The following is a 14,517-nucleotide window of genomic DNA, read 5'->3' as shown; positions in this document are numbered from 1 at the left end:
TAATACTCTCCACATGCCAGGGTGATAAGTTTGTCTGGATCCAACACAGAGTTGGTGTCTTAATGAATGGAATATTCAATAGACACAATTATGACATAACTCAGAGGTCAACAGCTTTTTCCCTAAAAAGCAGTAAGTAAATATATTTGTCTTTGCAGACCTTTAAAGTTTCTTTTGGGAGTACCAACTCTGTAATTGTCAAGGGAGAACAGCAAGAGGCAATACGTAAAAGAATGGGCATCCTAATTTACAGAAACAGGGATGGATCTGATGTAAAGGGAAAAGTAATAAAACTCAGGAGTGTCATAGGAAGTCAGAGAAGGAAAAGATGGCTTCCTGAGCTGAAATCTGAGCTGTATCTTGAAAGACAAGGAGACTTCAAAAGTGAGATAATGGGGGGAAGGATATGCAGAAGGGAGAAGTAGGAGCCACTCCCAGAGTCGGGAAAGGCCAGAGCCCTTAGAGGAGACAGTTACTAGTTCAGTCTGGCTGGGGAGTGATGAGGACCTTCACTTTTTTATTTTGGGGGTATTTTGAGGGTCTTTGAAGTGATGGGATTGTTCTGGACAGTGGGGGAAAAGGATGGGGAATGAATAAGGGACGATCTCTGATCTCTAGGACCTCAGAGACGGGGTTGACAGATACACAAACTCAGTATGAAAGTCAGGGAAGGCTTTCCAGCAAGGAGTCAAGAAATTAACATTTTTTCCTTCATTGTAATTGTTTTATTTAGTATTTGAATATGTAAATGTGTTCATTTGTCAGAAAATTACAAAGATAAGAAATGATTTACAGTGAAAATTATCTCTCCCAACCTCTGTTCAAGCCTGAAATACCACTCCCAGAGACAACCAATGTCATTGGTTTCTTCTGGCTCCTTCCAGAGATGGTCTATGCAGATCCAAATACAAAAGTGTGTTTGGGTTCTTTGTTTGTCCTCTTATTCACAGATGATCTGAGCTGAATCCTTAAGTATGAAGGGTTCCTAGAATCCTTCCAGAGAAGGCAATTGGAGGATTAAAGGAAGAGGTGGGCAATGGCAGCCAAGAAAAAGTGTGTCTTAAAGACATAGACTGGGTGCCCAGGACAAGCTGTTCTATGTTGCTGATCATTCCAAGCCTTGATTGCCATGCCATGGGACACAGATTTAACCTAGTTGGTAGTGGGACTCCAACAAAGACTTTTAACCAATGTGACATATGCTGACTGGTGTTTTCATATGGTCATTCTGACAGCTGGTAGAAGACAGATATCCAAGTGAGCCTGGAAAACCAAATGGAAAAATTGAACTTCCTTTCTTCAGTCAGTAGGAGCTGATGAAAGTTTTTCAATAGGGGAAGGGCAATATCAGAGTTGTGTGTTACACAAATTGATCTATCAGTGTGTTGTCCTTAAGTGCAGCACAGTGTTAGATAAAGGAAAACTAAGAGAACATAAAATTAGTGACAATCTAATCACAAACATTCAGCAGAAATCTACTTTCATTTACTTTTTGACTTTAAGAAAGAAATCTGGATTGGAACCTATTGCTGCATAACAAATTACTCTGAAGATTAGTGGCTTAAAACAACCTACATTTATTATCTCACAGTTGGGTGGGCCAGGAATCTGGGCATGCCTTGGTTGGGTCCTCTGCTTCAGGTTCACCAAGCTAGAACCAAGATGTCAGTCAGAACAGAGGTTTCATCCAAAGATTTGACTACAGTAGCATTCCACACTGATTTTCATTGTTGTTGGCAGGATTCAGTACATCAAAGGTTGTTGGGCCTTAGTTCCTTGGCATATGGGTCTCTCCCAATGGCAGCTTGTTCCACAAAAATGAACAAGTAGGAAAGATAATAGAGTCTGCTAGAAAGATGGGTGTTATATACATTTGTAACATCATGGATATGATATCCCATCACTTTTGCCCTTTGTGTTGGTTAGAAGTAAGTTACTTGGTCCAGTCCACACTCACAGGCAGGGTATTACACAAAGTAATAAGTACAAGGAGGTGGGATCTTTGGAGGCCAGTTTAGAAGTTGCTTATCAGTGGGGCTTACCAAGAACTGTTCTCATGAATATTACAAACCAGGACCAGCTCTGGAGGAATAAAGCCAGTGTTGTTCCTCATCTATGATCTAGTCAGAAAATCATCTTGCTCTCCCCTGGTCTGCTGATTACCACCTTCACGATTACCATGAACACTGCCATACGGCTGTCTTGTCTGTCTACTTCTAATGACAAAATACCACTCCTCTTGAAGTCAGAACACCTGGCAAAATTTACATCCAAGCTAACTCTCCTTACTGGAGTCAGATGTGAAAAGTTTCCTTTCTGCTGCTGCTGCTGTGGCTGCAGGTACTTATGAGACAACTGACTAAAGGAAACACCTTTCTTTTTTTTTTAATTTTATTTTAATCATTGCTCAAATACAGTTTTCTCCTTTTTACTCCAGCCCCCCTCCCACCCCTTCCCACTTCCCTCCCATTACCACCCTCCCCTTAGTTTGACCTTGTGTCCTTTAAGTTTGTTCCCGTGAACCCTTCCCACTGTCCCCTTAAATTCCCTCTACTCTCTTCTGTGGGCACTGTCAGCCTGACCTCTATTTCAGTGTCTTTGGTTATATTTTGCTTGTTTCTTTGTTTTGTTATTTAGGTTCCTGTTAAAGGTGAGATCATATGGTATTTGTCTTTCACTGCCTGGCTTGAGGAAACACCTTTCAAAGGGAGGATAAATTCTTAATGCATCCCTTCCTTTTTCAAACAGAGCAGCCTGATCAGTTTGGTAGAGGATGTGCCTCTGCTTCTAACCTATAAACCGTAGTGCTAGGGAGGGCCTTAAGGTAAGCAGCTCAAGGAAGACCCAAAGGAACTTAGAACTTAGAATCCAAACTGTGTAGAGGGCCATTTCAGATCAAATAGGAAAGAACAACAACAACCATAGTGTAGGTATACTGCATGCCAGCAACTATGGTAAGAACTTGCCTTCATTATTTTGTTTCAGTTCACTCACTGGGCTAGGTTAATGCTACAGTCTGCATTTGACAGAGGAGGAACCTACAACTCAGAGAAGTTAAGTAGCTAGGAACTAGCAGTACCAGGATTCAAGCACTATCAGGCTAGTTCCCTGCACTCTTAAATTGGGAACCAGCAATGATTTATCTTTATAAATAGTCATGTTTTATCCTGAGTTACAGAGAGGCCTCATCAGCTAAGGATAATATGGGAAGGAGGAAAAGGGTAGGCATCACCTAGAAGAAATCCATTTAAAATGACAATGCCAATGTAAATAATGAAGGGGAAAAATTTATTAGAACTTTATTTTTTAAAAAATAAAAATAAAGAAGAAAAGTTTATTTAAAAAAAAAAACCTAGGCCAGGAGTCAGCAAACTTTTCCTGTAAAGGGCCAGCTAGTAAATAGTTTTGGCTTTGCAGACAATGAAATCTCCACCACAACCTTCGAAGTCTTCTGGCTCAGTGTATAAGCAGCATGGACAGCAAGCAAATGACTGGGCAGAGCTATGCTCCACCAGAGATTTATTTACAAAACAGATGCCAGCCAGATTTGGCCCTTAAGTTGTGCTTTGCTGACCCTTGATTTGGGTTTAATTATAAGGTATGCTAATTCTTAGAAAAAAAAAACAAGAATCACGTGGTTTTTAACTTAATGTTTTTGACAAAATGTGTGCTAGTGCATTAAAATATCATCTCTTGATGTTTTACCTCAGCAGTTTTATCAGAAAGAGTCAATTGCACAAAAATATTTGAGAGCTTCATCACTTTCCTTGGGGTTTCACACAATCTTTTGATAGCCAAATATTAATAACATGATCCTTCTGGATTTTTTCTTCTTCAGTGTAAACCTATCTAACTGTGAGGCCCCTGTTTCCCTGTGGTTTGAACAGTTCTGTAACAAATTTTCATCAACTTTATGAAACCCTGTGCTATTTGGTAGGTTTGCTGTCAACTTCCAAGTAGATTTTCATGATTGCTACATTGTTATGTGGGCATTCAATGGATGGCAAGAGAGAGGAACCGAATAAGACTGTGACCTAATGAGCAAAGTAGACCTAAGCAAGGAAGGACTTGAGTAGGAATTAATTCTGAAGTAGTCATGTCGTTGGTGACTATCATGATCTCATCTTTCCTCCACATCTTGCTATCTATGAGCTCTCAAATAATGAATACTCGGATAATAAAGCTCTTGCTTCTATGACTTATCCAGCTTTTCTTTGAGTACATTATTCTCTTCCATTCAATTTTTCTATTTATCTATCACTTATTGAGCATCTGCTCTGTGAAAACCTACTTTACCTGTACAAATATACTTCTCTATCCAAACTCTTATCTAAGCTCAGTAACCAAAAAAACCCTGAAATAATTTCTCTAATAAAATCAACAGAACCTAAAATTCAGGAGTTCAATAGCTTTAGAAAACACTACATCCCTGCCTATACTAAGTCAGTATTTTAAATCTCATAATCTAATTAATTAATTTTTGGCCAGCAAGAGATACTTTTTGTTTTTATTGTTTCTCCTCGCAACTAAAAAAAGAGTCTTTTACTATCCATGTCTTACAGATGAAGAATCTGATTCCCTAAGAAAGCAAGTAACTTCTTCAAGGTCTCCTTGCCAGTCAGTAGTGAAGTAAGATCCAAAGTCAGGTCTCGTGGCTCCAAATGCCTAATCTTTCTTCCACATGCCTTTTAAATATGCAATTCACATTGATGAAAAGCATATCTATGTATCTACCACAAGGTCATAGATACAGATTCCTAAGTTCTATAAGTCATGCTTTAATTAATAATGCTGATTTTACAATGTAAGCAGTAATGCTGCCATTTTTTTTTAATCCTGTTTTTAACAATGCATTTATAGCACAGTTCCTCTGTTATCACAGTGGTTCTCAAACTGTTCAGCAACATTGGCATCAACTGGAAATATGTTTGAAATGTAGCTCTCAAGGCGTACCCCTGACAAATTGAACCAGAAACCTCAGGGGATTCTAATGCACACTCAAAGTTGAAAACCACTGAATTAATGAATTAACGACAACAGTCATCAGTCTGTCTGGTGAGTCTTCATTGAGAACTAGATCATATGGGTACCAAAATAACAGCTGACTTTTTTACTGCCATGCCACTCTGGTTAATGCTGTTTCTCCCTTATCATTTCTTCATTCATTCACTTGTTCATCTAACATGTGCTGAACCCCTACCTCATGTCAGGGATTAAGCCAGGCACTGTGGACAGCATAGAGAAGACAAATATGGTCCCAGCCTCCCTTGGGCTCATAGTCTATGGTGAGTGACAGACAAGAAAGCAGTTATTCCAGTATGGTGCAGTCATGCCATAAGAGGTCAACACAGGGTAATGGAGGCAAGGGGTTAACCTAACTCAGCCCTGCAGTCAGGGAGGACTTCCAGAACAAACAACTAAGAAGGGTTGGGAGTCCACAACTTTCTGAGAAGGCCTAGTGCCATGGAGGGTTGTGCGCTCTCTCTCTCTCTCTCTCTCTCTCTCTCTCTCTCTCTCTCTCTCTCTCTCTCTCTCTCCCCCACAGCCTGCTTGAAGCATCTACAGATGGTATGAGGAGGGAAACACACTCAACCAGTTGCTTCCAACTTGCTGGAACACTTATCTTCGATATGCGGTGACAACATATGGAAGGTCAGAGTTCCACGTGCTCACTTGGTAGGGGAGCAGAAAATTGGTAAAGCAAATATGCACACCTCCCAGGCCCCAAATGTTAGACTCTTATTGCCAATATATGTAATTTCCTGTACTTGTTTCAAAACTGTCCGGAGGGCAGGAGACATTGTGAACACAATAATGAGGCCACTTAAGCCAGCAGCTGCTGCTGCAACCCCCATTTCTTGAATAGAAAAAAGAAAAAAAGAAAAAGAAAACCTCCAAGAGAATTTGAGGGAAAAGCATCTTTGGAAAAGAAATTAATATTCTCTTCTCAAGCAATCAGTTTAGAGTCAACAAGCTACCCACAAAACAGAGTCCCACTGTTCATTCAGTAAGTGTTTGTGCTTACTGTATACTGACACAGAGCTAGGTGCTGGCAAGGTAACAAGTACAAGACAGTACCTGACTTCAAGGACATTAGAGGACAGACATGGACCTCACTGTTGTCAGCACTTGAGGGGGTTCTCTGGACCACCTGGGAAGCCTGGCACCTACATGGATGCTCCACCTGAATGTGCAGGTAGCACCCAACCCAAAACAAAGTTGTGAGGTCCCTCACAACTGTCAGTTTAATGGGGAAGTTGTTAGAAAATATTGATACAGTTTCTTATGTCAAATCATGACCCAGAAGGGACACATGTAGTTTGTGGCAACCACATCACAGAAAACACCATACCAACTATTTTTAAAATTCAGGTTATTTTAGGTATAAAATACATATTATGTGATTTTAAACTATAGATTACATAGTATATGATTCCATTGATCTTACATTTTCAAACTGACAAAACTACAGAGATGAAAAACAAATTAGTGCTTGCAAGGGTTGGGGACAGAGTGGGTAGGAGTGACAAGGAAATAGGTTAATCTTATTATAAAAGAGTGGCACCAGGGATCTTTGTAGTGACAGAACAGTCCTGTACTTGATTGTGGTGGTAGTTACATGGATCTACACATGTGATATAATTGTACAGAACTATACACACATACCACCATAACACACATATACATCCTACCACGCACAAATGTAAAGTGCATGGAAAACTGGTGAAATCTAAATAAGATCTGTGCATTGTACCAATACCAAGATCCTGGTTGGTTTTGTTTTTTTTTTTTTTAATCTTCACCCAAGGACATGTTCACTGATTTTAGTGAAAGGGGAAGGAAGACATTAAGGAGAGAGAGACATCAATATGAAAGAGAAACATTGATTGGTTGCCTCCTGTACATGCCCCTACCAGGGACCAAAGCTGAAACCTAGTTATGTGCCCTGACCAGGGATTATACCTGCAAACCTTTTGGTGTGTGGGATGAAGTTTCAACCAACTGAGCCACCTGGGCAGGGGCTAAGGTTCCGATTTTGATATTGTCTATAGTTACATAAAAATGTTACCTTTGGAGAAAACTTGGTGAAGAGGGATACAGGGCCTCTCTATTATTCTTGCAACTTTCTATGAATTTATAATAATTTCAAAATAAATAGGTTTTATAAAGTAATATGGAAATTTTATAATGATTTGATGAACAACTTACCTGCAACATTTGTTGAGTAGATTTGTTGAACACAAGTTTAATTTATATAGAGAATTAAAGTGTGTTAGGGTCTGAATTAATCCCCCCCCTCAAAATTCACACGTTGAAGCCCTAACTCCCAAATGTAATGACATTTGGATGTGGGGCCTTTGGGAGGTAATTAAGTTTACATGAGGTCATGAGGGTGGACCCCCTATGATGGGGATTAGTTCCCTTGTAAGAAGAGACTGGAGAACTTGCTCCTGCTTTCTCCACCACAGGAGCATACAGTTAGAAGGCAGCTGTCTACAAACCAGGAAGAGGATCCTCACTGGAATCCAACCATGTGGCACCCTGATTTCAGGCTTTCAGGTTCCAGAACTGTGAGAAAGTAAATTTCTGTTGTCTAAGCTACCCAGTGTGCTATTTTGTTATGACAATGCCCACTCACTAAGACAAGTGAGATTTTTCATTCATTCATTCATTCATTCATTCATTCATAGTACACAGCAGTGATTATATATTTTGGCTATCTCCCCTGGTCCTTGGGATTATGAAACAAGAGGGCCCAGTATGATGATGGGAGTCATGGAGAGCTTCCCTGGGCAGAGCAGGACTCTGAGGGACAGACAGATGCTAGGCAGGTGAGATGGACAAAGAAGAGTGCAGGATCCAGGCACTAAAGTGGGAGGGGGCACAGGAAACAAAAACCTAGCATGGATGGAGCAGAGGGCAGAGGACACAGGGACAGGAGGAGAGGGTTTGGAGATAGGTGGGGGCCAGGCAGTGCAGGGCCTTTGGGTTGGTGACTTGGGACATCCTCTGCATATAGCCATTGCACTGGGATAATTTGCACTGCACTCACTTTCACTTTAAGAAATGCCTTTCTTTGGGTAATGATTTAAATGGCCCCCAACATTTGACCCATGGATAGGACTGCATCTTCTCCCAAGGATGACAGGCAGACCTTTGCAGGATTTTTAGCTAGTATTAAGGCTCTCATTTCTTATTTTAAAAAGGCTTCACTAGTTGCAGGAATTAGAGCTCTTGCTGAAAGGGGGAAGGCTGGTCTGAAGGTATTGCTTATTCTCCACAAATGAGGGGGAAAATGAGCTAGTAGAAAGAACTACCAAAGGCTTCAAAAACCTAACAGAATCTGTGTGCACAACTCCAAGCCATCACCCTAAAGTTGCAGTTAAGGTAACCACACCCAGTGACCTTAGTCCTTTGTTTATTTCACATGCCCCCCACCCTCCCAGGCCCCATCCCCTAACCTCCCCCTGCCTTCCCACCTCCCACATCCACCCTTAGGTAAAAATCCAGCTAACAGAAGAGGACTGTGCAAGGGGCATGGGCAGCAGATGAGCTTACAGGGCAGGCCCAGGCTCCTTTGCCTCTGGATGCCGCGCTTGGTATTCAGACCTAAAGCTAAATAACTATCAGATTTCAGTGCAGACAGGCACCCTTACTGCAGAGTAGAGGCAGCTCTGCCAACCCTGAGCCTGAGTTTTCCTCCCCTAGACACAAGAACCCAGTCTTTGGGATAAATATACCAATGCTTGAAATTACCATTTTGAACAGAGATTTCCTGCAGGGTTAACAAACAGACTTCCTCGTAATTTCTCCTGTGCACTCTAACCCAGTTTGCTGCCTCAAAGAGTGCTTTAGTCTCTTTGTTTCAGAACTTTCTAAAGATTAGTGAGATTTCTTTAAGAAATTCTTCCATCTCTTTTTTTATCCCATGACCTCCATCCCCACCCCTTTTATTCTTTTTACTTGCCAACCATATGATGTGTTATCTATTGATATTTTAACATTCCCCCAAATTGCTCCCTGTAACCATAGCCATACATTCTTAAGAATTTGTTACAGTGCAATATTCACTGTAAAACGAAGCACTATTAATAAGAAAACAATACTCATTTTCTCTCTTTAATTTAATTTTAAAATTAAATCTCTTTTATTTTTAAGTGTAAAACCAAAGTGGTATCTGTCCCTTTTAGTCAGATTATCCCAAATGTGGACTAGAGTTTGTATTGGCACAATCTTGAAAAGAGTATTATTTCCTGACTTTGTGGAGAAAAAAAAACTTTCTGGCTATTCGTTAGAGAAGGCAGTTTTGATGTAAACTGACATTTCTCAGATGCCCTTCTTGGGAATATTCAATTGAAACCCAAAATATCTGGCAGCTGAAACTCCAGCCCAACTGCCAGGCCCTGGGCACAGATAAAAGAATGTGGGTGAGCAGCAGGCAGATGGGGTTACAACAAGAAGCCTTTTCTCTGACCCCAGTGGGGTGACCTGGGGACAAAGTTGGAAAGGAAGGAGAGCAGCACTTCACAGTGAGGAAATCAACAAAAAGGTTTTTCAGCTTTTCATTGAGCAAGCCCATTCCCCCTGTTTTCCAAGCCCTGTTGAGCACCACTCATTGAGGGGTGCCTTTCTTCTCAAGCCTTTCCTCCTGGATTCCGAGTCCTTCCTCCACAGAAGGTCCTCCCACAGCCAGCACAGCCCCCAGCAGGCAGCTGCCCCTAATCATTCACAGCTGCTTCCCACCAGCTTGGAACACAATTCTACTTCGGTTTCTCCTTCTTTTTCCACTCCTAAGACCAGGAATTTAGAAGTCTGAAAAGATCACCTCAAAAAGTAGGGACAAAAGGATTTTTCCCCTTTATTTTCTTTCTTCTTTTGATCTTTGGGAGAGGATATGTTTTAATTCATTCTTGATTTGTTTGTTCTTCTTATATCATCCAAATAATCTAAGAATTGTACTTATTTTTTTAATACTGAAAATCAAAAGGAAAGCCATTACTTTCCTTTGGTATCAGGTTTGCAGAATTTCAGATACTTGAAACAAGCCTAGGGTGAGTAGTGGCAACATAACGTAGTGCTCAGACTCCTTCCCTGCAGCAGGCTGTCTTGGTCCACATGCCAGTTCTGCTGCCTCCTAGCTGTGTGACTTTGGGCAAGTAACTTAACCTCTCTTTACATTTGTTTTCTCCATCAATAAAATTGGGATAAGAATAGCCCACATTTCATAGAATTATTAATCCTCACATCCTCTGTGATGATTAATGGGAGTATGGTACTACTAGATGTTCAAGGAATACTTGTGTTCACTACATAACTATACCTTTACTATATATTGATATATTGTGTATTGACTGATATATCTCCTTCTGTGCAAAGCCTGATTACCCTTCACTTTTCTAATAGACAGAAAGCTGGGTACCCTTACATTCAAGGCCAGTTTATATCTTTATTTTAGTGTTTGCCCCACCTGAGGCCCTTTGGCAAGAATAGGCCCAGACAGCATGGTTTACAGGGCTGCAAGTTTTGGAAATTGGTCCTTAAATAAATATGCATTTCTGGATTATTTTTATTTTTCTTTCAAAGAAGCTTCCAGAGTAAAAACGGAACATTTTGGCTAAAAAGGAGTTCCAAAGCCCTTGCTTATACTTCTGTCTCTGCACTGAAGAATTGTTGGGTAGGAGATGCCACCCATCTTGCCCCTGGAGCTCTTCCCCAATTCTTTTAGGATCCCAAAGTCATTCAAGGTCAGGCCCCCTAAAACATCATGGTTCTCTACACCCAAGTCCAAACACTTGTTCTAAGGGAGAATGGATTTTCCAAAGCCCTGCCCATGGGTTCTGTAATGTCCCAAGTTTATACTTCATGTTTTCACTTATAAAAGCTTTCTGAGTTTGTTTTGAAGACAAGGGAAAAAATAACATTTCGCTATTTTAAATGCTTGCAAATATTTCAAATATGATCCAAGGCAGTAAAAACTGCCTTATTTCCCAAACCACAAACCCCACTGCTTGTTAAAATCCAATTGGCATCTGAGTGTGGGATGAAGAGTCACAATGCCAAGTCCTGAGCATCTTCTTTGGGTGATCATGAAATCCTGTTTTCTTCACCACTTTCATATCTGTGTTTCACAGACTTAGTTTATAAAACTATTGAAAATCCACTCTCCAAATATATAGCTTCTAGATCCCATTACAGCTTGATTTGTAGAAATAGGGCTTGGTGGAGAATGAAAAAGGATGCAAATTCTGATATCTCTATTTTGAGGTTTTAGAGATGTAAAAGCATGGGTCAGTGTAAAATGGCTCTCACCTTGTCCTACTGCTTCTCTATGATGCCTAGAGCACCGTTTCTGGTTCCTTTCAGAGTATGCTGTGCCGAGCATGGTGTCTGACACTGAGCATTCAGCAGACATTTGTTGAATGAATAATCTATTTAAAGAATGAGGCCTTCAAGGGAAGCAAAATTGGAATAACTAGCTTGATTTTTACTATATTTAAGTAAGTGGACTGTTCTATGTTAACTGTATAGTTTAAAATTTAAACACAATATTTGTGCTGACATAAATAGTTAGAAAAGGTAAAACGTCATAACATTGGGAGTTTGTTATTAAAGTTGGAGCTTGCCTTTGGATTATGACAACTTGATTTAAAACAAAGAATGGATTTGTTCCTTGCTCCACTTACTCTAAATTTCAGTGTTTTGCAATATCAGATCTTTCTTTGGGTCCTAAACAGATGGTGACAAAGGGTGGGTGCCCTAAGTCATTGCAGCTGAGCATTGATGTTTCTGGGTGATTAAAGGTAAAGTAGAGAAAGCTGACCCCAGACCTAGGCAAGAACAACTCTGATAGGAAACCTACCCAACCTACAGTGTCCCAGAAAAACACCAGCCACCTCTCTTAAAAGTCCAGTGGTAGAGGACTTGAGTTTGACTAAGTAGTTACAAGAAACAGAGAGGCAACTATTTCCCCCCTGACTTTTTAATTAAACACTCAGGAATATGTGTCCAAGAGTTTTGCGATCTTTAACTCAACATGAGAGACTAGTTTTCTCTCCTAGTCTCAGCACCCTACCAACACACACAAAACCTGACCTGTCTGGTGTCATCTTCTGTGATCATCATTGAGCAATACAGTTTGGGTGTCATGTAGGTTGTCCTCCACTCCAGAGATCTTGGGACTCTAAGGAAAACTACACTGTGGTTGTATAGTCATATTCTACATGATCTTGGGCCTCTAGTTCATAAGCTACTTCTGTCTGTGCTTTCTACCTATTGGCCATTGTCTCTGAGATATGCTGTATCCTTAAAGTTAAAAAAGTTCTATTGAAAGAACAGAATAAAGATCCCAGAAACCCACACTTATATGGTCAATTAGTCTATAACAAAGGAAGCAAAAATATACAATGGGGAAAAGACAGGCTCTTCAATAAATGATGTTGGGAAAACTAGACAGATACATTAAAAAAAAAATAGACCACCTTCTTACACACCACATATAAGAATAAGCTCAAAATGGATTAAAGACTTCAATGTAAGAACTGAAACCATAAAACTTCTGGAAGAAAACATAGGCAGTAAAATTTAGACATTAGCTTAACAAATATTTTTCAGCATGTCTCCCCAGGCAAGGAAATCAAAATAAAAAATAAACAAGTGAAATGACATCAAACTAAAAAACTTTTGCACTGCTCAGGAAATTATCAAAAAAATGAAAAGGCAACTCACTGAGAGAAGATATTCACAAATGATATATCCAATAAGGTGTTGATCTCTAATGTGTATAAAGATGGCTGCTTGGGTGGTCACTCAATAACTTCTTCCTTTCTCACCCACCTCTCAGTGTCTCTCTCCAAAGCCAGAGCTTTTCAAAGCCAATGTCACAGACCAGATTCCCCAGGCTTTACCCAGACTGAGAAGTACACAGACGTCCCTTGCAGTCTGGGTGTTAGAGGACTTCTGCTGGCAGGAAGACAGCTGGCAGCCCCTCACAGGGTAACAACAGAGCTCTGCCTGCACAGGGGGCAGTAGCTTTTGTCCCCAAGATGTGGGGCTTTGCAGTGAGATAGGGTGGCACATGTCTTCAGGGTATCACAGATGGGCTGACTTACGGGTTTGGCAGCACTGGGCATGGAAGGGAGTACAGGACATAGAGTATATAGGTCATAAACTGGAGTCTCAGGTTGAACACACTTGGGGTAGAGAATTTCAACTTACCCAAGGCTCCCTTTTAGCAAAAATTTGCATTTTTGTAAGAAGCACAGATTCCTGAAGAGTCTTGCTTCAGGGATGCAGGAAGTCAAGGGACCAAGCAAAGCTGAGGTCTGAGTAGAGAGCCCCATTCCCCAGCTTGTAATGCTGGAGAGCCAGAGCCTTTCCCATCCATCAGTGTTGAGCATCTCAGAACTTGGTCATCATGCCCTTACCTTGTCCACTGAGGCTGCCCTGCCTGAAGCATTTTGGGGGGCCCTTCCTCTCCCAGTGCTGTTACAGCCTTTTGGAGCCATTCAGGTACATCTGTCATCATTACCCTCTAATCACCCATCCATCCCATTTGATTCAGCACCATCCATTTTGACCCCTCTTTTCTGGACTCAATTTAACTATTTTGCTGTTTCAAAGAGTCAAACCTAATCCCCAACAGAGCTTTGCCAACCTTGACACATTGGGAGACCATGTCACAGACCCTGGAGGGAGCTACTGGTGGCCACAGCCACCTGGTTGGAGTACAAGGACTTTGAGGGGCCTGCTCTGAAAGCCAGTGTCCCCTGGATGGAAGTTCTGGAGTCCATGTTTCAGAGTCAAAGTTCATTGTGTTGCTCATCCTACCTTGGAAAGCTCTGACATGTAGGGTGCATGGCAGGCCTAGCATAGGGTCCTCTTGTCCAGATGGGCCTGTGTGCTCAGGGAAGGCCCATCTGGGAGCCATGGCTTGTCTGTCAGTGGGTGGCAAGCTGGACTTAACTTGAATTTCCCAGGTGCCAAACCACTTACTGCCTTGCTGTCAGTCCCACTGCCTTGGAAGGTAGGCTCTTCTCATCTCTGAGCCTTGACTTACCTAGCCACCTCCTCATCTGTCTGTGGTATTGGGACCAAGGCTCAGTGTCCCTGAGTAGCCCAGTCTTGTCCAGTAAACAGCACTAAGTCTGTCCTGCCTCCTGGTAAAACCAGCACCAGGCCTTGGTGGCTTGGCTGAGGGCACTGGGCCATACTCACTTGCAGTGCCAATGATGCCCCCAGTTCTGTGACTCCCTGAATCCAGCAGAGAGGGATGGGAAGCTCTGCCCCTCTGGCAAGTGCAGCATTTAGCCAACTGGGGTCTGAACTCGATCTTTCTACATGACAAACCCTGGAGTTGGCATTTAAGAGCACTGGGTCTGATTCCACTGGAAAGTCATTAGGCCAGAAACCATGACCTGAGTCACCTGGGTGCTCTTCAAACATGAGCAGAGTGGATGACATTAGTCATGCTCATGGGAGTCTCAGCTTCAAAACCCCTACAATGCTTGCTTCTCCTTC

Source organism: Phyllostomus hastatus, unplaced genomic scaffold (assembly GCF_019186645.2).
Source record: "Phyllostomus hastatus isolate PE091 unplaced genomic scaffold, TTU_PhHast_1.1 phas_contig_16, whole genome shotgun sequence".
Lineage (NCBI taxonomy): Eukaryota > Metazoa > Chordata > Mammalia > Chiroptera > Phyllostomidae > Phyllostomus > Phyllostomus hastatus.
Note: the sequence above shows the minus strand (reverse complement) of the source record.